Source organism: Pimephales promelas, chromosome 13 (assembly GCF_988280905.1).
Source record: "Pimephales promelas chromosome 13, fPimPro1.hap1.1, whole genome shotgun sequence".
Taxonomy (NCBI): Eukaryota; Metazoa; Chordata; class Actinopteri; order Cypriniformes; family Leuciscidae; genus Pimephales; species Pimephales promelas.
In genome coordinates, this window is record NC_142781.1 from 3930060 (window position 1) to 3951520 (window position 21461).

The 21461-nt window shown below is 44.9% G+C and overlaps 19 non-coding genes across 19 annotated transcripts; 10 read left to right on the forward strand and 9 right to left on the reverse strand.

Annotated features, from left to right (window-relative positions):
* The first annotated feature begins 309 nt into the window (after positions 1-309).
* On the forward strand, positions 310-425 carry LOC148974633 (U5 spliceosomal RNA). The gene has a single exon (XR_016146271.1). It is a non-coding gene; the product is annotated as a U5 spliceosomal RNA (small nuclear RNA).
* Positions 426-890: 465 nt separating this feature from the next.
* Positions 891-962, reverse strand: trnad-guc (transfer RNA aspartic acid (anticodon GUC)). The gene has a single exon. It is a non-coding gene; the product is annotated as a tRNA-Asp (tRNA).
* Positions 963-2631: 1669 nt separating this feature from the next.
* Positions 2632-2745, forward strand: LOC148974635 (U5 spliceosomal RNA). Its single transcript, XR_016146305.1, has one exon. It is a non-coding gene; the product is annotated as a U5 spliceosomal RNA (small nuclear RNA).
* A 1092-nt stretch (positions 2746-3837) lies between these two features.
* Positions 3838-3953, forward strand: LOC148974636 (U5 spliceosomal RNA). Its single transcript, XR_016146124.1, has one exon. It is a non-coding gene; the product is annotated as a U5 spliceosomal RNA (small nuclear RNA).
* Positions 3954-5358: 1405 nt separating this feature from the next.
* Positions 5359-5430, reverse strand: trnad-guc (transfer RNA aspartic acid (anticodon GUC)). Its single transcript has one exon. It is a non-coding gene; the product is annotated as a tRNA-Asp (tRNA).
* Positions 5431-5952: 522 nt separating this feature from the next.
* trnad-guc (transfer RNA aspartic acid (anticodon GUC)) lies at positions 5953-6024 on the reverse strand. The gene has a single exon. It is a non-coding gene; the product is annotated as a tRNA-Asp (tRNA).
* A 522-nt stretch (positions 6025-6546) lies between these two features.
* trnad-guc (transfer RNA aspartic acid (anticodon GUC)) lies at positions 6547-6618 on the reverse strand. Its single transcript has one exon. It is a non-coding gene; the product is annotated as a tRNA-Asp (tRNA).
* A 386-nt stretch (positions 6619-7004) lies between these two features.
* On the forward strand, positions 7005-7120 carry LOC148974640 (U5 spliceosomal RNA). The gene has a single exon (XR_016146260.1). It is a non-coding gene; the product is annotated as a U5 spliceosomal RNA (small nuclear RNA).
* A 1971-nt stretch (positions 7121-9091) lies between these two features.
* trnad-guc (transfer RNA aspartic acid (anticodon GUC)) lies at positions 9092-9163 on the reverse strand. The gene has a single exon. It is a non-coding gene; the product is annotated as a tRNA-Asp (tRNA).
* Positions 9164-10237: 1074 nt separating this feature from the next.
* LOC148974642 (U5 spliceosomal RNA) lies at positions 10238-10353 on the forward strand. Its single transcript, XR_016146276.1, has one exon. It is a non-coding gene; the product is annotated as a U5 spliceosomal RNA (small nuclear RNA).
* A 465-nt stretch (positions 10354-10818) lies between these two features.
* Positions 10819-10890, reverse strand: trnad-guc (transfer RNA aspartic acid (anticodon GUC)). Its single transcript has one exon. It is a non-coding gene; the product is annotated as a tRNA-Asp (tRNA).
* A 1074-nt stretch (positions 10891-11964) lies between these two features.
* On the forward strand, positions 11965-12080 carry LOC148974644 (U5 spliceosomal RNA). The gene has a single exon (XR_016146204.1). It is a non-coding gene; the product is annotated as a U5 spliceosomal RNA (small nuclear RNA).
* Positions 12081-13597: 1517 nt separating this feature from the next.
* Positions 13598-13713, forward strand: LOC148974645 (U5 spliceosomal RNA). The gene has a single exon (XR_016146205.1). It is a non-coding gene; the product is annotated as a U5 spliceosomal RNA (small nuclear RNA).
* A 540-nt stretch (positions 13714-14253) lies between these two features.
* On the reverse strand, positions 14254-14325 carry trnad-guc (transfer RNA aspartic acid (anticodon GUC)). Its single transcript has one exon. It is a non-coding gene; the product is annotated as a tRNA-Asp (tRNA).
* Positions 14326-14805: 480 nt separating this feature from the next.
* LOC148974647 (U5 spliceosomal RNA) lies at positions 14806-14921 on the forward strand. Its single transcript, XR_016146125.1, has one exon. It is a non-coding gene; the product is annotated as a U5 spliceosomal RNA (small nuclear RNA).
* Positions 14922-17001: 2080 nt separating this feature from the next.
* Positions 17002-17117, forward strand: LOC148974648 (U5 spliceosomal RNA). Its single transcript, XR_016146301.1, has one exon. It is a non-coding gene; the product is annotated as a U5 spliceosomal RNA (small nuclear RNA).
* A 465-nt stretch (positions 17118-17582) lies between these two features.
* Positions 17583-17654, reverse strand: trnad-guc (transfer RNA aspartic acid (anticodon GUC)). The gene has a single exon. It is a non-coding gene; the product is annotated as a tRNA-Asp (tRNA).
* Positions 17655-18727: 1073 nt separating this feature from the next.
* LOC148974650 (U5 spliceosomal RNA) lies at positions 18728-18843 on the forward strand. The gene has a single exon (XR_016146294.1). It is a non-coding gene; the product is annotated as a U5 spliceosomal RNA (small nuclear RNA).
* A 1405-nt stretch (positions 18844-20248) lies between these two features.
* trnad-guc (transfer RNA aspartic acid (anticodon GUC)) lies at positions 20249-20320 on the reverse strand. The gene has a single exon. It is a non-coding gene; the product is annotated as a tRNA-Asp (tRNA).
* Between the last annotated feature and the right edge of the window lie 1141 nt (positions 20321-21461).

The following is a 21461-nucleotide window of genomic DNA, read 5'->3' on the forward strand; positions in this document are numbered from 1 at the left end:
TCCAAGGAGATGAAGGGTTTGTTCATTTAGCCTCCAGAAAGTTCCATTAAAATATCAAGCGAATTCTAGACACTGGTCTTCCACGTACTACTGGATTCAGGGACATCCTCTTAGACAGGGTTTGCCGGTCATCTGGTGATGGGGCAGATTCTTATTACATTTGCTCCATCCTCTAATGGAAATGGCTATATTATTGTTTTTAACAAAAAAAGACAAAAATCTGGGTGGGAGGAGCCTGCACCAGACATTACCCTTGCTGAGCATGGTGGCATGTGTGTGATAGCACATTGTCCCAACGTCTCATAGTTACAGCTTGAGTTTCTCTTCATTCACGCATAAATCTTTCGCCTTTTACTAAAGATTTCCGTGGAGGGGAACGTTTGCGAGTTATTGGTATTTTTGGATGCTCTGCTCACAGTAGAGCTAAATGCCTTTGTTCAAAAACAGAAGACTTTTTGTTTGGAGCTGGGTGTTGGTCAAACCATTGCCACTTTCCCAGTTCACAACTTCAAATCTTGGGTCAGCAGAATGATTGTAAGGTTTACAAATCACAAAAGGGTAGTGTTGGGAGAAACAAAGCTTTTCAAAGCTTTCAACTGATTGCTTTGCAAATTGATTAACTGTTTCAACGCATTCGGAAGGCCACACTGGTGACCCCTGCTGGTCAGATTGGAAATGCAACACTGGAAATGCCACACAAACTCAGGTCAAACATGCATAAACCAACCTTTTACAAACCAATGCAAATGCTATCTTGAAAGTAAAACCTTTCAAATAGAATTAGCTAACCACCCTCAGGTGAGTCTTGAATGGCAGGGTTGGCTTTATCAGCAGTTTCCACAGCAGAGCATGAGCTCATACAAGGTGTTTGTCCGTGGTAAAGAAGAAGCCTCCCCGTCGGGGAATCGAACCCCGGCCTTCCGCGTGACAGGCGGAGATACTGTCCACTATACTAACGAGGACCGGTCGTCACAGCAGTGTCCCTGAGCGGTACGGCATTGTATGCTCAGCCGTTGAGAAGTCAATTAATACTGGACATGCTTTATGGGAGTTATTGTTATTTAAGCCTTTCATTTTGGCCAAGGGGGCAGGAAGAGGAGCTCTCCCTCTCCTGTGGAGGAATCCACCTGCAATCCAAGGAGATGAAGGGTTTGTTCATTTAGCCTCCAGAAAGTTCCTAAAAACCTCATGCGAATTCTAGACACTGGTCTTCCACGTACTACTGGATTCAGGGACATCCTCTTAGACAGGGTTTGCCGGTCATCTGGTGATGGGGCAGATTCTTATTACATTTGCTCCATCCTCTAATGTTTCAACGCATTCGGATGGCCACACTGGTGAACCCTGCTGGTCAGATTGGAAATGCAATAGTGGAAATGCCACACAAACTTAGGTCAAACATGCATAAACCAACCTTTTACAAACCAATGCAAATGCTATCTTGAAAGTAAAACCTTTCAAATAGAATTAGCTTACCACCCTCAGGTGAGTCTTGAACGGCAGGGTTGGCTTTATCAGCAGTTTCCACGGCAGAGCACGAGCTCATACAAGGTGTTTGTCCGTGGTAAAGAAGAAGCCTCCCAGTCGGTGAATCGAACCCCGGTCTTCCGCGTGACAGGCGGAGATACTGTCCACTATATTAACGAGGACCGGTCGTCACAGCAGTGTCCCTGAGCGGTACGGCATTGTATGCCTCTCCCTCTCCTGTGGAGGAATCCACCTGCAATCCAAGGAGATGAAGGGTTTGTTTATTTAGCCTCCAGTAAGTTCCATTAAAATATCAAGCGAATTCTAGACACTGGTCTTCCACGTACTACTGGATTCAGGGACATCCTCTTAGACAGGGTTTGCCGGTCATCTGGTGATGGGGCAGATTCTTATTACATTTGCTCCATCCTCTAATGTTTCAACGCATTCGGATGGCCACACTGGTGAACCCTGCTGGTCAGATTGGAAATGCAATAGTGGAAATGCCACACAAACTTAGGTCAAACATGCATAAACCAACCTTTTACAAACCAATGCAAATGCTATCTTGAAAGTAAAATCTTTCAAATAGAATTAGCTTACCACCCTCAGGTGAGTCTTGAATGGCAGGGTTGGCTTTATCAGCAGTTTCCACGGCAGAGCACAAGCTCATACAAGGTGTTTGTCCGTGGTAAAGAAGAAGCCTCCCCGTCGGGGAATCGAACCCCGGTCTTCTGCGTGACAGGCGGAGATACTGTCCACTATACTTATGAGGACCGGTCGTCAAAGCAGTGTCCCTGAGCGGTACGGCATTGTATGCCTCTCCCTCTCCTGTGGAGGAATCCACCTGCAATCCAAGGAGATGAAGGGTTTGTTCATTTAGCCTCCAGAAAGTTCCATTAAAATATCAAGCGAATTCTAGACACTGGTCTTCCACTTACTACTGGATTCAGGGACATCCTCTTAGACAGGGTTTGCCGGTCATCTGGTGATGGGGCAGATTCTTATTACATTTGCTCCATCCTCTAATGGAAATGGCTATATTATTGTTTTTAACAAAAAAAGACAAAAAGCTGGGTGGGAGGAGCCTGCACCAGACATTACCCTTGCTGAGTATGGTGGCATGTGTGTGATAGCACATTGTCCCAACATCTCATGGTTACAGCTCGAGTTTCTCTTCATTCACGCATAAATCTTTCGCCTTTTACTAAAGATGTCCGTGGAGGGGAACGTTTGCGATTTATTGGTATTTTTGGATGCTCTGCTCACAGTAGAGCTAAATGCCTTTGTTCAAAAACAGAAGACTTTTTGTTTGGAGCTGGGTTTTGGTCAAACCATTGCCACTTTCCCAGTTCACAACTTCAAATCTTGGGTCAGCAGAATGATTGTAAGGTTTACCAATCACAAAAGGGTAGTGTTGGGAGAAACAGAGCTTTTCAAAGCTTTCAACTGATTGCTTTGCAAATTAATTAACTGTTTCCTCTTAGACAGGGTTTGCCGGTCATCTGGTGATGGGGCAGATTCTTATTACATTTGCTCCATCCTCTAATGTTTCAACGCATTCGGATGGCCACACTGGTGAACCCTGCTGGTCAGATTGGAAACGCAACACTGGAAATGCCACACAAACTCAGGTCAAACATGCATAAACCAACCTTTTACAAACCAATGCAAATGCTATCTTGAAAGTAAAACCTTTCAAATAGAATTAGCTTACCACCCTCAGGTGAGTCTTGAACGGCAGGGTTGGCTTTATCAGCAGTTTCCACAGCAGAGCATGAGCTCATACAAGGTGTTTGTCCGTGGTAAAGAAGAAGCCTTCCCGTCGGGGAATCGAACCCCGGTCTTCCGCGTGACAGGCGGAGATACTGTCCACTATACTAACGAGGACCGGTCGTCACAGCAGTGTCCCTGAGCGGTACGGCATTGTATGCTCAGCCGTTGAGGAGTCAATTAAGACTGGACATGCTTTATGGGAGTTATTGTTATTTAAGCCTTTCATTTTGGCCAAGGGGGGCAGGAAGAGGAGCTCTCCCTCTCCTGTGGAGGAATCCACCTGCAATCCAAGGAGATGAAGGGTTTGTTCATTTAGCCTCCAGAAAGTTCCTAAAAACCTCATGAGAATTCTAGACACTGGTCTTCCACGTACTACTGGATTCAGGGACATCCTCTTAGACAGGGTTTGCCGGTCATCTGGTGATGGGGCAGATTCTTATTACATTTGCTCCATCCTCTAATGGAAATGGCTATATTATTGTTTTTAACAAAAAAAGACAAAAAGCTGGGTGGGAGGAGCCTGCACCAGACATTACCCTTGCTGAGCATGGTGGCATGTGTGTGATAGCACATTGTCCCAACGTCTCATGGTTACAGCTCGAGTTTCTCTTCATTCACGCATAAATCTTTCGCCTTTTACTAAAGATTTCCGTGGAGGGGAACGTTTGCGAGTTATTGGTATTTTTGGATGCTCTGCTCACAGCAGAGCTAAATGCCTTTGTTCAAAAACAGAAGACTTTTTGTTTGGAACTGGGTGGTGGTCAAACCATTGCCACTTTCCCAGTTCACAACTTCAAATCTTGGGTCAGCAGCATGATTGTAAGGTTTACCAGTCACAAAAGGGTAGTGTTGGGAGAAACAAAGCTTTTCAAAGCTTTCAACTGATTGCTTTGCAAATTGATTAACTGTTTCAACGCATTCGGAAGGCCACACTGGTGACCCCTGCTGGTCAGATTGGAAATGCAACACTGGAAATGCCACACAAACTTAGGTCAAACATGCATAAACCAACCTTTTACAAACCAATGCAAATGCTATCTTGAAAGTAAAACCTTTCAAATAGAATTAGCTTACCACCCTCAGGTGAGTCTTGAACGGCAGGGTTGGCTTTATCAGCAGTTTCCACGGCAGAGCATGAGCTCATACAAGGTGTTTGTCCGTGGTAAAGAAGAAGCATTCCTGTGGAGGAATCCACCTGCAATCCAAGGAGATGAAGGGTTTGTTCATTTAGCCTCCAGAAAGTTCTTAAAAATCTCATGCGAATTCCAGACACTGGTCTTCCACGTACTACTGGATTCAGGGACATCCTCTTAGACAGGGTTTGCAGGTCATCTGGTGATGGGGCAGATTCTTATTACATTTGCTCCATCCTCTAATGTTTCAACGCATTCGGATGGCCACACTGGTGAACCCTGCTGGTCAGATTGGAAATGCAACAGTGGAAATGCCACACAAACTTAGGTCAAACATGCATAAACCAACCTTTTACAAACCAATGCAAATGCTATCTTGAAAGTAAAACCTTTCAAATAGAATTAGCTTACCACCCTCAGGTGAGTCTTGAACGGCAGGGTTGGCTTTATCAGCAGTTTCCATGGCAGAGCATGAGCTCATACAAGGTGTTTGTCCGTAGTAAAGAAGAAGCCTTCCTGTGGAGGAATCTACCTGCAATCCAAGGAGATGAAGGGTTTGTTCATTTAGCCTCCAGAAAGTTCCTAAAAATCTCATGCGAATTCCAGACACTGGTCTTCCACGTACTACTGGATTCAGGGACATCCTCTTAGACAGGGTGTGCCGGTCATCTGGTGATGGGGCAGATTCTTATTACATTTGCTCCATCCTCTAATGTTTCAACGCATTCGGATGGCCACATTGGTGAACCCTGCTGGTCAGATTGGAAATGCAACAGTGGAAATGCCACACAAACTTAGGTCAAACATGCATAAACCAACCTTTTACAAACCAATGCAAATGCTATCTTGAAAGTAAAACCTTTCAAATAGAATTAGCTTACTACCCTCAGGTAAGACTTGAACGGCAGGGTTGGCTTTATCAGCAGTTTCCACGGCAGAGCACGAGCTCATACAAGGTGTTTGTCCGTGGTAAAGAAGAAGCCTCCCCGTCGGGGAATCGAACCCCGGTCTTCCGCGTGACAGGCGGAGATACTGTCCACTATACTAACGAGGACCGGTCGTCAAAGCAGTGTCCCTGAGCGGTACGGCTTTGTGTGCCTCTCCCTCTCCTGTGGAGGAATCCACCTGCAATCCAAGGAGATGAAGGGTTTGTTCATTTAGCCTCCAGAAAGTTCCATTAAAATATCAAGCGAATTCTAGACACTGGTCTTCCACGTACTACTGGATTCAGGGACATCCTCTTAGACAGGGTTTGCCGGTCATCTGGTGATGGGGCAGATTCTTATTACATTTGCTCCATCCTCTAATGTTTCAACGCATTCGGATGGCCACACTGGTGAACCCTGCTGGTCAGATTGGAAATGCAATAGTGGAAATGCCACACAAACTTAGGTCAAACATGCATAAACCAACCTATTACAAACCAATGCAAATGCTATCTTGAAAGTAAAACCTTTCAAATAGAATTAGCTTACCACCCTCAGGTGAGTCTTGAACGGCAGGGTTGGCTTTATCAGCAGTTTCCACGGCAGAGCACGAGCTCATACAAGGTGTTTGTCCGTGGTAAAGAAGAAGCCTCCCCGTCGGGGAATCGAACCCCGGTCTTCCGCGTGACAGGCGGAGATACTGTCCACTATACTAACGAGGACCGGTCGTCAAAGCAGTGTCCCTGAGCGGTACGGCTTTGTGTGCCTCTCCCTCTCCTGTGGAGGAATCCACCTGCAATCCAAGGAGATGAAGGGTTTGTTCATTTAGCCTCCAGAAAGTTCCATTAAAATATCAAGCGAATTCTAGACACTGGTCTTCCACGTACTACTGGATTCAGGGACATCCTCTTAGACAGGGTTTGCCGGTCATCTGGTGATGGGGCAGATTCTTATTACATTTGCTCCATCCTCTAATGTTTCAACGCATTCGGATGGCCACACTGGTGAACCCTGCTGGTCAGATTGGAAATGCAATAGTGGAAATGCCATACAAACTTAGGTCAAACATGCATAAACCAACCTATTACAAACCAATGCAAATGCTATCTTGAAAGTAAAACCTTTCAAATAGAATTAGCTTACCACCCTCAGGTGAGTCTTGAACGGCAGGGTTGGCTTTATCAGCAGTTTCCACGGCAGAGCACGAGCTCATACAAGGTGTTTGTCCGTGGTAAAGAAGAAGCCTCCCCGTCGGGGAATCGAACCCCGGTCTTCCGCGTGACAGGCGGAGATACTGTCCACTATACTAACGAGGACCGGTTGTCAAAGCAGTGTCCCTGTTTGGTACGGCATTGTATGCCTCTCCCTCTCCTGTGGAGGAATCCACCTGCAATCCAAGGAGATGAAGGGTTTGTTCATTTAGCCTCCAGAAAGTTCCATTAAAATATCAAGCGAATTCTAGACACTGGTCTTCCACGTACTACTGGATTCAGGGACATCCTTTTAGACAGGGTTTGCCGGTCATCTGGTGATGGGGCAGATTCTTATTACATTTGCTCCATCCTCTAATGGAAATGGCTATATTATTGTTTTTAACAAAAAAAGACAAAAAGCTGGCTGGGAGGAGCCTGCACCAGACATTACCCTTGCTGAGCATGGTGGCATGTGTGTGATAGCACATTGTCCCAACGACTCATGGTTACAGCTCGAGTTTCTCTTCATTCATGCATAAATCTTTCGCCTTTTACTAAAGATTTCCGTGGAGGGGAACGTTTGCGAGTTATTGGTATTTTTGGATGCTCTGCTCACAGTAGAGCTAAATGCCTTTGTTCAAAAACAGAAGACTTTTTGTTTGGAGCTGGGTTTTGGTCAAACCATTGCCACTTTCCCAGTTCACAACTTCAAATCTTGGGTCAGCAGAATGATTGTAAGGTTTACCAAACACAAAAGGGTAGTGTTGGGAGAAACAAAGCTTTTCAAAGCTTTCAACTGATTGCTTTGCAAATTGATTAACTGTTTCAACGCATTCGGAAGGCCACACTGGTGACCCCTGCTGGTCAGATTGGAAATGCAACACTGGAAATGCCACACAAACTCAGGTCAAACATGCATAAACCAACCTTTTACAAACCAATGCAAATGCTATCTTGAAAGTAAAACCTTTCAAATAGAATTAGCTTACCACCCTCAGGTGAGACTTGAACGGCAGGGTTGGCTTTATCAGCAGTTTCCACGGCAGAGCATGAGCTCATACAAGGTAGGGGTGGGCGATATAGCCTAAAAATTATATCACGATATTTCAAGAATATTTGCGATAATGATATTTATCACGATATAGAAAAAATATATATGAAACAATGTTTTATTGGTGATTGCAGCTGGCTGGCAGCAGCATTAGTGCAAAAAAAAAAGTATAACATAACTCCTTATCATTTTATTTTAACAATAACTACAGTAATACATTAACAATATTAACAATAACTTCAGAAGCCTGCACAATATTGTCACCTAATAAAATTTACCTAAACTTTGAAGTACAAAAAATTTAAACAAACAGCGGCAATCCAATCAAACCTTCAAAATGTAACAGTTGCCTTGCATAGTTTTTGGATTAGCATCAAATGAGGTATACAATACCTAATTTATACAATAATTGTATAAAATCGGAACATTTAGGGAAAAAAAAACATTTAGTGGGGAATAAATAAGAGACAATTGTAACACTAAATCTGGTAAAACTTTACACATTGCTCTTTGTATTGTACATTCATGAAAAAAAAAAACAAGGTAACAAATCAAAAGGATTAATTATTATATAGCCTAGTCTACTATAAAATTGAGGCATGTTTAAAATGTATAGCACAGCTGTTTAATGAGGCAGCAACATATGATCGATAGGACAGAACAAAGGCTATTAATAATCTTTCATTGCGCAAAAGTATTATGATATGAAAGGCTCCAATATATCGCACAGCTCTTATGCGCATCCCGAGCGCTGAATGATGCGCTTGAAGCAACACGGAGTCACAGCGCGCACGCGCAGCGCGTCGAATACTCCGCACTGAACAGTTCAAAGCACAAAGTAAATAAATATTGATGCGTAGCGTCGTGTATAATATACAGCATCTAGCTATGCAATCGTTTATCGAGTCCTTTCTTTTAACAGTTTTACATTTCAGTTACTGTGCGCGTGATGAACAAGTGCTCTGACTCTAGTGTTTTGCTCTAACAGACACCCGGCCGGTAGAAAGTAACATGATGATTTAGTTAACGTTACAGCAATAAAGTCCAGCAAGATAAAGTTGTGTTATGCGAAACCATAGACCTTTTATTTACAAATATAATAATAGTAACATTGAATCATCTTAGAAAGAGTTTAATCGTGTTGACTATTGTACCCGAACTGCGGAAACTCTGAAGGAAGATTAGGCGAATGCAAAATGTACGCTAGTAGGGAAGTGGTGAAACGAGTTTTCATGCATACTTGACAAAAAAATAAAATAATAATTGTGTTGTTGGAGATCTGACCTCTTGTACTCAAACAACTTCCATACTATTGAAGTAGCGCCCTTTTTAGGAACTAAATCTTGATCTGATCCGGAGGCTGACATGCTGCTGTGTTGTTGTGCACGCGCTAAGTAACGTCGTAAATACGCCATACGTCATCATATCATCAATATCGCGATATGACAATTTTTTATCATGTAAAATTTTATACCGGTATTATCGTGGACGGTATGATATGGCACAGCCCTAATACAAGGTGTTTGTCCGTGGTAAAGAAGAAGCCTCCCCGTCGGGGAATCGAACCCCGGTCTTCCGCGTGACAGGCGGAGATACTGTCCACTATACTAACGAGGACCGGTAGTCACAGCAGTGTCCCTGAGCGGTACGGCATTGTATGCTCAGCCGTTGAGAAGTCAATTAATACTGGACATGCTTTATGGGAGTTATTGTTATCTAAGCCTTTCATTTTGGCCAAGAGGGGCAGGAAGAGGAGCTCTCCCTCTCCTGTGGAGGAATCCACCTGCAATCCAAGGATATGAAGGGTTTGTTCATTTAGCCTCCAGAAAGTTCCTAAAAATCTCATGCGAATTCCAGACACTGGTCTTCCACGTACTACTGGATTCAGGGACATCCTCTTAGACAGGGTGTGCCGGTCATCTGGTGATCGGGCAGATTCTTATTACATTTGCTCCATCCTCTAATGTTTCAACGCATTCGGATGGCCACACTGGTGACCCCTGCTGGTCAGATTGGAAATGCAATAGTGGAAATGCCACACAAACTTAGGTCAAACATGCATAAACCAAACTTTTACAAACCAATGCAAATGCTATCTTGAAAGTAAAACCTTTCAAATAGCATTAGCTTACCACCCTCAGGTGAGTCTTGAAAGGCAGGGTTGGCTGTATCAGCAGTTTCCACGGCAGAGCACGAGCTCATACAAGGTGTTTGTCCGTGGTAAAGAAGAAGCCTCCCCGTCGGGGAATCGAACCCCGGTCGTCCGCGTGACAAGCGGAGATACTGTCCACTATACTAACGAGGACCGGTCGTCAAAGCAGTGTCCCTGAGCGGTACGGCATTGTATGCCTCTCCCTCTCCTGTGGAGGAATCCACCTGCAATCCAAGGAGATGAAGGGTTTGTTCATTTAGCCTCCAGAAAGTTCCATTAAAATATCAAGCGAATTCTAGACACTGGTCTTCCACGTACTACTGGATTCAGGGACATCCTCTTAGACAGGGTTTGCCGGTCATCTGGTGATGGGGCAGATTCTTATTACATTTGCTCCATCCTCTAATGGAAATGGCTATATTATCGTTTTTAACAAAAAAAGACAAAAAGCTGGGTGGGAGGAGCCTGCACCAGACATTACCCTTGCTGAGCATGGTGGCATGTGTGTGATAGCACATTGTCCCAACGACTCATGGTTACAGCTCGAGTTTCTCTTCATTCATGCATAAATCTTTCGCCTTTTACTAAAGATTTCCGTGGAGGGGAACGTTTGCGAGTTGTTGGTATTTTTGGATGCTCTGCTCACAGTAGAGCTAAATGCCTTTGTTCAAAAACAGAAGACTTTTTGTTTGGAGCTGGGTTTTGGTCAAACCATTGCCACTTTCCCAGTTCACAACTTCAAATCTTGGGTCAGCAGAATGATTGTAAGGTTTACCAAACACAAAAGGGTAGTGTTGGGAGAAACAAAGCTTTTCAAAGCTTTCAACTGATTGCTTTGCAAATTGATTAACTGTTTCAACGCATTCGGAAGGCCACACTGGTGACCCCTGCTGGTCAGATTGGAAATGCAACACTGGAAATGCCACACAAACTCAGGTCAAACATGCATAAACCAACCTTTTACAAACCAATGCAAATGCTATCTTGAAAGTAAAACCTTTCAAATAGAATTAGCTTACCACCCTCAGGTGAGACTTGAACGGCAGGGTTGGCTTTATCAGCAGTTTCCACGGCAGAGCATGAGCTCATACAAGGTGTTTGTCCGTGGTAAAGAAGAAGCCTCCCCGTCGGGGAATCGAACCCCGGTCTTCCGCGTGACAGGCGGAGATACTGTCCACTATACTAACGAGGACCGGTCGTCACAGCAGTGTCCCTGAGCGGTACGGCATTGTATGCTCAGCCGTTGAGAAGTCAATTAATACTGGACATGCTTTATGGGAGTTATTGTTATCTAAGCCTTTCATTTTGGCCAAGAGGGGCAGGAAGAGGAGCTCTCCCTCTCCTGTGGAGGAATCCACCTGCAATCCAAGGATATGAAGGGTTTGTTCATTTAGCCTCCAGAAAGTTCCTAAAAATCTCATGCGAATTCCAGACACTGGTCTTCCACGTACTACTGGATTCAGGGACATCCTCTTAGACAGGGTGTGCCGGTCATCTGGTGATCGGGCAGATTCTTATTACATTTGCTCCATCCTCTAATGTTTCAACGCATTCGGATGGCCACACTGGTGACCCCTGCTGGTCAGATTGGAAATGCAATAGTGGAAATGCCACACAAACTTAGGTCAAACATGCATAAACCAAACTTTTACAAACCAATGCAAATGCTATCTTGAAAGTAAAACCTTTCAAATAGCATTAGCTTACCACCCTCAGGTGAGTCTTGAACGGCAGGGTTGGCTGTATCAGCAGTTTCCACGGCAGAGCACGAGCTCATACAAGGTGTTTGTCCGTGGTAAAGAAGAAGCCTCCCCGTCGGGGAATCGAACCCCGGTCGTCCGCGTGACAAGCGGAGATACTGTCCACTATACTAACGAGGACCGGTCGTCAAAGCAGTGTCCCTGAGCGGTACGGCATTGTATGCCTCTCCCTCTCCTGTGGAGGAATCCACCTGCAATCCAAGGAGATGAAGGGTTTGTTCATTTAGCCTCCAGAAAGTTCCATTAAAATATCAAGCGAATTCTAGACACTGGTCTTCCACGTACTACTGGATTCAGGGACATCCTCTTAGACAGGGTTTGCCGGTCATCTGGTGATGGGGCAGATTCTTATTACATTTGCTCCATCCTCTAATGGAAATGGCTATATTATTGTTTTTAACAAAAAAAGACAAAAAGCTGGGTGGGAGGAGCCTGCACCAGACATTACCCTTGCTGAGCATGGTGGCATGTGTGTGATAGCACATTGTCCCAACGTCTCATGGTTACAGCTCGAGTTTCTCTTCATTCACGCATAAATCTTTCGCCTTTTACTAAAGATTTCCGTGGAGGGGAACGTTTGCGAGTTATTGGTATTTTTGGATGCTCTGCTCACAGTAGAGCTAAACGCCTTTGTTCAAAAACAGAAGACTTTTTGTTTGGAGCTGGGTGGTGGTCAAACCATTGCCACTTTCCCAGTTCACAACTTCAAATCTTGGGTCAGCAGAATGATTGTAAGGTTTACCAATCACAAAAGGGTAGTGTTGGGAGAAACAAAGCTTTTCAAAGCTTTCAACTGATTGCTTTGCAAATTGATTAACTGTTTCAACGCATTCGGAAGGCCACACTGGTGACCCCTGCTGGTCAGATTGGAAATGCAACACTGGAAATGCCACACAAACTCAGGTCAAACATGCATAAACCAACCTTTTACAAACCAATGCAAATGCTATCTTGAAAGTAAAACCTTTCAAAAAGAATTAGCTAACCACCCTCAGGTGAGTCTTGAACGGCAGGGTTGGCTTTATCAGCAGTTTCCACAGCAGAGCACGAGCTCATACAAGGTGTTTGTCCGTGTTAAAGAAGAAGCCTCCCCGTCGGGGAATCGAACCCCGGTCTTCCGCGTGACAGGCGGAGATACTGTCCACTATATTAACGAGGACCGGTCGTCAAAGCAGTGTCCCTGAGCGGTACGGCATTGTATGCCTCTCCCTCTCCTGTGGAGGAATCCACCTGCAATCCAAGGAGATGAAGGGTTTGTTTATTTAGCCTCCAGTAAGTTCCATTAAAATATCAAGCGAATTCTAGACACTGGTCTTCCACGTACTACTGGATTCAGGGACATCCTCTTAGACAGGGTTTGCCGGTCATCTGGTGATGGGGCAGATTCTTATTACATTTGCTCCATCCTCTAATGTTTCAACGCATTCGGATGGCCACACTGGTGAACCCTGCTGGTCAGATTGGAAATGCAATAGTGGAAATGCCACACAAACTTAGGTCAAACATGCATAAACCAACCTTTTACAAACCAATGCAAATGCTATCTTGAAAGTAAAATCTTTCAAATAGAATTAGCTTACCACCCTCAGGTGAGTCTTGAATGGCAGGGTTGGCTTTATCAGCAGTTTCCACGGCAGAGCACAAGCTCATACAAGGTGTTTGTCCGTGGTAAAGAAGAAGCCTCCCCGTCGGGGAATCGAACCCCGGTCTTCTGCGTGACAGGCGGAGATACTGTCCACTATACTTATGAGGACCGGTCGTCAAAGCAGTGTCCCTGAGCGGTACAGCATTGTATGCCTCTCCCTCTCCTGTGGAGGAATCCACCTGCAATCCAAGGAGATGAAGGGTTTGTTCATTTAGCCTCCAGAAAGTTCCATTAAAATATCAAGCGAATTCTAGACACTGGTCTTCCACGTACTACTGGATTCAGGGACATCCTCTTAGACAGGGTTTGCCGGTCATCTGGTGATGGGGCAGATTCTTATTACATTTGCTCCATCCTCTAATGGAAATGGCTATATTATTGTTTTTAACAAAAAAAGACAAAAAGCTGGGTGGGAGGAGCCTGCACCAGACATTACCCTTGCTGAGTATGGTGGCATGTGTGTGATAGCACATTGTCCCAACGTCTCATGGTTACAGCTCGAGTTTCTCTTCATTCACGCATAAATCTTTCGCCTTTTACTAAAGATTTCCGTGGAGGGGAACGTTTGCGAGTTATTGGTATTTTTGGATGCTCTGCTCACAGTAGAGCTAAATGCCTTTGTTCAAAAACAGAAGACTTTTTGTTTGGAGCTGGGTTTTGGTCAAACCATTGCCACTTTCCCAGTTCACAACTTCAAATCTTGGGTCAGCAGAATGATTGTAAGGTTTACCAATCACAAAAGGGTAGTGTTGGGAGAAACAGAGCTTTTCAAAGCTTTCAACTGATTGCTTTGCAAATTAATTAACTGTTTCCTCTTAGACAGGGTTTGCCGGTCATCTGGTGATGGGGCAGATTCTTATTACATTTGCTCCATCCTCTAATGTTTCAACGCATTCGGATGGCCACACTGGTGAACCCTGCTGGTCAGATTGGAAACGCAACACTGGAAATGCCACACAAACTCAGGTCAAACATCCATAAACCAACCTTTTACAAACCAATGCAAATGCTATCTTGAAAGTAAAACCTTTCAAATAGAATTAGCTTACCACCCTCAGGTGAGTCTTGAACGGCAGGGTTGGCTTTATCAGCAGTTTCCACAGCAGAGCATGAGCTCATACAAGGTGTTTGTCCGTGGTAAAGAAGAAGCCTCCCCGTCGGGGAATCGAACCCCGGTCTTCCGCGTGACAGGCGGAGATACTGTCCACTATACTAACGAGGACCGGTCGTCACAGCAGTGTCCCTGAGCGGTACGGCATTGTATGCTCAGCCGTTGAGGAGTCAATTAAGACTGGACATGCTTTATGGGAGTTATTGTTATTTAAGCCTTTCATTTTGGCCAAGGGGGGCAGGAAGAGGAGCTCTCCCTCTCCTGTGGAGGAATCCACCTGCAATCCAAGGAGATGAAGGGTTTGTTCATTTAGCCTCCAGAAAGTTCCTAAAAACCTCATGAGAATTCTAGACACTGGTCTTCCACGTACTACTGGATTCAGGGACATCCTCTTAGACAGGGTTTGCCGGTCATCTGGTGATGGGGCAGATTCTTATTACATTTGCTCCATCCTCTAATGGAAATGGCTATATTATTGTTTTTAACAAAAAAAGACAAAAAGCTGGGTGGGAGGAGCCTGCACCAGACATTACCCTTGCTGAGCATGGTGGCATGTGTGTGATAGCACATTGTCCCAACGTCTCATGGTTACAGCTCGAGTTTCTCTTCATTCACGCATAAATCTTTCGCCTTTTACTAAAGATTTCCGTGGAGGGGAACGTTTGCGAGTTATTGGTATTTTTGGATGCTCTGCTCACAGCAGAGCTAAATGCCTTTGTTCAAAAACAGAAGACTTTTTGTTTGGAGCTGGGTGGTGGTCAAACCATTGCCACTTTCCCAGTTCACAACTTCAAATCTTGGGTCAGCAGCATGATTGTAAGGTTTACCAGTCACAAAAGGGTAGTGTTGGGAGAAACAAAGCTTTTCAAAGATTTCAACTGATTGCTTTGCAAATTGATTAACTGTTTCAACGCATTCGGAAGGCCACACTGGTGACCCCTGCTGGTCAGATTGGAAATGCAACACTGGAAATGCCACACAAACTTAGGTCAAACATGCATAAACCAACCTTTTACAAACCAATGCAAATGCTATCTTGAAAGTAAAACCTTTCAAATAGAATTAGCTTACCACCCTCAGGTGAGTCTTGAACGGCAGGGTTGGCTTTATCAGCAGTTTCCACGGCAGAGCATGAGCTCATACAAGGTGTTTGTCCGTGGTAAAGAAGAAGCATTCCTGTGGAGGAATCCACCTGCAATCCAAGGAGATGAAGGGTTTGTTCATTTAGCCTCCAGAAAGTTCTTAAAAATCTCATGCGAATTCCAGACACTGGTCTTCCACGTACTACTGGATTCAGGGACATCCTGTTAGACAGGGTGTGCCGGTCATCTGGTGATGGGGCAGATTCTTATTACATTTGCTCCATCCTCTAATGTTTCAACGCATTCGGATGGCCACATTGGTGAACCCTGCTGGTCAGATTGGAAATGCAACAGTGGAAATGCCACACAAACTTAGGTCAAACATGCATAAACCAACCTTTTACAAACCAATGCAAATGCTATCTTGAAAGTAAAACCTTTCAAATAGAATTAGCTTACTACCCTCAGGTGAGACTTGAACGGCAGGGTTGGCTTTATCAGCAGTTTCCACAGCAGAGCATGAGCTCATACAAGGTGTTTGTCCGTGGTAAAGAAGAAGCCTCCCCGTCTGGGAATCGAACCCCGGCCTTCCGCGTGACAGGCGGAGATACTGTCCACTATACTAACGAGGACCGGTCGTCACAGCAGTGTCCCTGAGCGGTACGGCATTGTATGCTCAGCCGTTGAGAAGTCAATTAATACTGGACATGCTTTATGGGAGTTATTGTTATTTAAGCCTTTCATTTTGGCCAAGGGGGCAGGAAGAGGAGCTCTCCCTCTCCTGTGGAGGAATCCACCTGCAATCCAAGGAGATGAAGGGTTTGTTCATTTAGCCTCCAGAAAGTTCCTAAAAACCTCATGCGAATTCTAGACACTGGTCTTCCACGTACTACTGGATTCAGGGACATCCTCTTAGACAGGGTTTGCCGGTCATCTGGTGATGGGGCAGATTCTTATTACATTTGCTCCATCCTCTAATGTTTCAACGCATTCGGATGGCCACACTGGTGAACCCTGCTGGTCAGATTGGAAATGCAATAGTGGAAATGCCACACAAACTTAGGTCAAACATGCATAAACCAACCTTTTACAAACCAATGCAAATGCTATCTTGAAAGTAAAACCTTTCAAATAGAATTAGCTTACCACCCTCAGGTGAGTCTTGAACGGCAGGGCTGGCTTTATCAGCAGTTTCCACGGCAGAGCACGAGCTCATACAAGGTGTTTGTCCGTGGTAAAGAAGAAGCCTCCCAGTCGGTGAATCGAACCCCGGTCTTCCGCGTGACAGGTGGAGATACTGTCCACTATACTAACGAGGACCGGTCGTCACAGCAGTGTCCCTGAGCGGTACGGCATTGTATGCCTCTCCCTCTCCTGTGGAGGAATCCACCTGCAATCCAAGGAGATGAAGGGTTTGTTCATTTAGCCTCCAGAAAGTTCCATTAAAATATCAAGCGAATTCTAGACACTGGTCTTCCACGTACTACTGGATTCAGGGACATCCTCTTAGACAGGGTTTGCCGGTCATCTGGTGATGGGGCAGATTCTTATTACATTTGCTCCATCCTCTAATGGAAATGGCTATATTATTGTTTTTAACAAAAAAAGACAAAAATCTGGGTGGGAGGAGCCTGCACCAGACATTACCCTTGCTGAGCATGGTGGCATGTGTGTGATAGCACATTGTCCCAACGTCTCATAGTTACAGCTTGAGTTTCTCTTCATTCACGCATAAATCTTTCGCCTTTTACTAAAGATTTCCGTGGAGGGGAACGTTTGCGAGTTATTGGTATTTTTGGATGCTCTGCTCACAGTAGACCTAAATGCCTTTGTTCAAAAACAGAAGACTTTTTGTTTGGAGCTGGGTGTTGGTCAAACCATTGCCACTTTCCCAGTTCACAACTTCAAATCTTGGGTCAGCAGAATGATTGTAAGGTTTACAAATCACAAAAGGGTAGTGTTGGGAGAAACAAAGCTTTTCAAAGCTTTCAACTGATTGCTTTGCAAATTGATTAACTGTTTCAACGCATTCGGAAGGCCACACTGGTGACCCCTGCTGGTCAGATTGGAAATGCAACACTGGAAATGCCACACAAACTCAGGTCAAACATGCATAAACCAACCTTTTACAAACCAATGCAAATGCTATCTTGAAAGTAAAACCTTTCAAATAGAATTAGCTAACCACCCTCAGGTGAGTCTTGAATGGCAGGGTTGGCTTTATCAGCAGTTTCCACAGCAGAGCATGAGCTCATACAAGGTGTTTGTCCGTGGTAAAGAAGAAGCCTCCCCGTCGGGGAATCGAACCCCGGCCTTCCGCGTGACAGGCGGAGATACTGTCCACTATACTAACGAGGACCGGTCGTCACAGCAGTGTCCCTGAGCGGTACGGCATTGTATGCTCAGCCGTTGAGAAGTCAATTAATACTGGACATGCTTTATGGGAGTTATTGTTATTTAAGCCTTTCATTTTGGCCAAGGGGGCAGGAAGAGGAGCTCTCCCTCTCCTGTGGAGGAATCCACCTGCAATCCAAGGAGATGAAGGGTTTGTTCATTTAGCCTCCAGAAAGTTCCTAAAAACCTCATGCGAATTCTAGACACTGGTCTTCCACGTACTACTGGATTCAGGGACATCCTCTTAGACAGGGTTTGCCGGTCATCTGGTGATGGGGCAGATTCTTATTACATTTGCTCCATCCTCTAATGTTTCAACGCATTCGGATGGCCACACTGGTGAACCCTGCTGGTCAGATTGGAAATGCAATAGTGGAAATGCCACACAAACTTAGGTCAAACATGCATAAACCAACCTTTTACAAACCAATGCAAATGCTATCTTGAAAGTAAAACCTTTCAAATAGAATTAGCTTACCACCCTCAGGTGAGTCTTGAACGGCAGGGTTGGCTTTATCAGCAGTTTCCACGGCAGAGCACGAGCTCATACAAGGTGTTTGTCCGTGGTAAAGAAGAAGCCTCCCAGTCGGTGAATCGAACCCCGGTCTTCCGCGTGACAGGTGGAGATACTGTCCACTATACTAACGAGGACCGGTCGTCACAGCAGTGTCCCTGAGCGGTACGGCATTGTATGCCTCTCCCTCTCCTGTGGAGGAATCCACCTGCAATCCAAGGAGATGAAGGGTTTGTTCATTTAGCCTCCAGAAAGTTCCATTAAAATATCAAGCGAATTCTAGACACTGGTCTTCCACGTACTACTGGATTCAGGGACATCCTCTTAGACAGGGTTTGCCGGTCATCTGGTGATGGGGCAGATTCTTATTACATTTGCTCCATCCTCTAATGGAAATGGCTATATTATTGTTTTTAACAAAAAAAGACAAAAATCTGGGTGGGAGGAGCCTGCACCAGACATTACCCTTGCTGAGCATGGTGGCATGTGTGTGATAGCACATTGTCCCAACGTCTCATGGTTACAGCTCGAGTTTCTCTTCATTCACGCATAAATATTTCGCCTTTTACTAAAGATTTCCGTGGAGGGGAACGTTTGCGAGTTATTGGTATTTTTGGATGCTCTGCTCACAGTAGAGCTAAATGCCTTTGTTCAAAAACAGAAGACTTTTTGTTTGGAGCTGGGTGTTGGTCAAACCATTGCCACTTTCCCAGTTCACAACTTCAAATCTTGGGTCAGCAGCATGATTGTAAGGTTTACCAATCACAAAAGGGTAGTGTTGGGAGAAACAAAGCTTTTCAAAGCTTTCAACTGATTGCTTTGCAAATTGATTAACTGTTTCAACGCATTCGGAAGGCCACACTGGTGACCCCTGCTGGTCAGATTGGAAATGCAACACTGGAAATGCCACACAAACTTAGGTCAAACATGCATAAACCAACCTTTTACAAACCAATGCAAATGCTATCTTGAAAGTAAAACCTTTCAAATAGAATTAGCTTACCACCCTCAGGTGAGTCTTGAACGGCAGGGTTGGCTTTATCAGCAGTTTCCACGGCAGAGCATGAGCTCATACAAGGTGTTTGTCCATGGTAAAGAAGAAGCATTCCTGTGGAGGAATCCACCTGCAATCCAAGGAGATGAAGGGTTTGTTCATTTAGCCTCCAGAAAGTTCTTAAAAATCTCATGCGAATTCCAGACACTGGTCTTCCACGTACTACTGGATTCAGGGACATCCTCTTAGACAGGGTTTGCAGGTCATCTGGTGATGGGGCAGATTCTTATTACATTTGCTCCATCCTCTAATGTTTCAACGCATTCGGATGGCCACACTGGTGAACCCTGCTGGTCAGATTGGAAATGCAACAGTGGAAATGCCACACAAACTTAGGTCAAACATGCATAAACCAACCTTTTACAAACCAATGCAAATGCTATCTTGAAAGTAAAACCTTTCAAATAGAATTAGCTTACCACCCTCAGGTGAGTCTTGAACGGCAGGGTTGGCTTTATCAGCAGTTTCCACGGCAGAGCATGAGCTCATACAAGGTGTTTGTCCGTGGTAAAGAAGAAGCCTTCCTGTGGAGGAATCTACCTGCAATCCAAGGAGATGAAGGGTTTGTTCATTTAGCCTCCAGAAAGTTCCTAAAAATCTCATGCGAATTCCAGACACTGGTCTTCCACGTACTACTGGATTCAGGGACATCCTCTTAGACAGGGTGTGCCGGTCATCTGGTGATGGGGCAGATTCTTATTACATTTGCTCCATCCTCTAATGTTTCAACGCATTCGGATGGCCACATTGGTGAACCCTGCTGGTCAGATTGGAAATGCAACAGTGGAAATGCCACACAAACTTAGGTCAAACATGCATAAACCAACCTTTTACAAACCAATGCAAATGCTATCTTGAAAGTAAAACCTTTCAAATAGAATTAGCTTACCACCCTCAGGTGAGACTTGAACGGCAGGGTTGGCTTTATCAGCAGTTTCCACAGCAGAGCATGAGCTCATACAAGGTGTTTGTCCGTGGTAAAGAAGAAGCCTCCCCGTCGGGGAATCGAACCCCGGTCTTCCGCGTGACAGGCGGAGATACTGTCCACTATACTAACGAGGACCGGTCGTCACAGCAGTGTCCCTGGGCGGTACGGCATTGTATGCTCAGCCGTTGAGAAGTCAATTAATACTGGACATGCTTTATGGGAGTTATTGTTATTTAAGCCTTTCATTTTGGCCAAGAGGGGCAGGAAGAGGAGCTCTCCCTCTCCTGTGGAGGAATCCACCTGCAATCCAAGGATATGAAGGATTTGTTCATTTAGCCTCCAGAAAGTTCCTAAAAATCTCATGCGAATTCTAGACACTGGTCTTCCACGTACTACTGGATTCAGGGACATCCTCTTAGACAGGGTTTGCCGGTCATCTGGTGATGGGGCAGATTCTTATTACATTTGCTCCATCCTCTAATGTTTCAACGCATTCGGATGGCCACACTGGTGAACCCTGCTGGTCAGATTGGAAATGCAATAGTGGAAATGCCACACAAACTTAGGTCACACATGCATAAACCAAACTTTTACAAACCAATGCAAATGCTATCTTGAAAGTAAAACCTTTCAAATAGAATTAGCTTACCACCCTCAGGTGAGTCTTGAACGGCAGGGTTGGCTTTATCAGCAGTTTCCACGGCAGAGCACGAGCTCATACAAGGTGTTTGTCCGTGGTAAAGAAGAAGCCTCCCCGTCGGGGAATCGAACCCCGGTCTTCCGCGTGACAAGCGGAGATACTGTCCACTATACTAACGAGGACCAGTCGTCAAAGCAGTGTCCATAAGCGGTACGGCATTGTATGCCTCTCCCTCTCCTGTGGAGGAATCCACCTGCAATCCAAGGAGATGAAGGGTTTATTCATTTAGCCTCCAGAAAGTTCCATTAAAATATCAAGCGAATTCTAGACACTGGTCTTCCACGTACTACTGGATTCAGGGACATCCTCTTAGACAGGGTTTGCCGGTCATCTGGTGATGGGGCAGATTCTTATTACATTTGCTCCATCCTCTAATGTTTCAACGCATTCGGATGGCCACACTGGTGAACCCTGCTGGTCAGATTGGAAATGCAATAGTGGAAATGCCACACAAACTTAGGTCAAACATGCATAAACCAACCTATTACAAACCAATGCAAATGCTATCGTGAAAGTAAAACCTTTCAAATAGAATTAGCTTACCACCCTCAGGTGAGTCTTGAACGGCAGGGTTG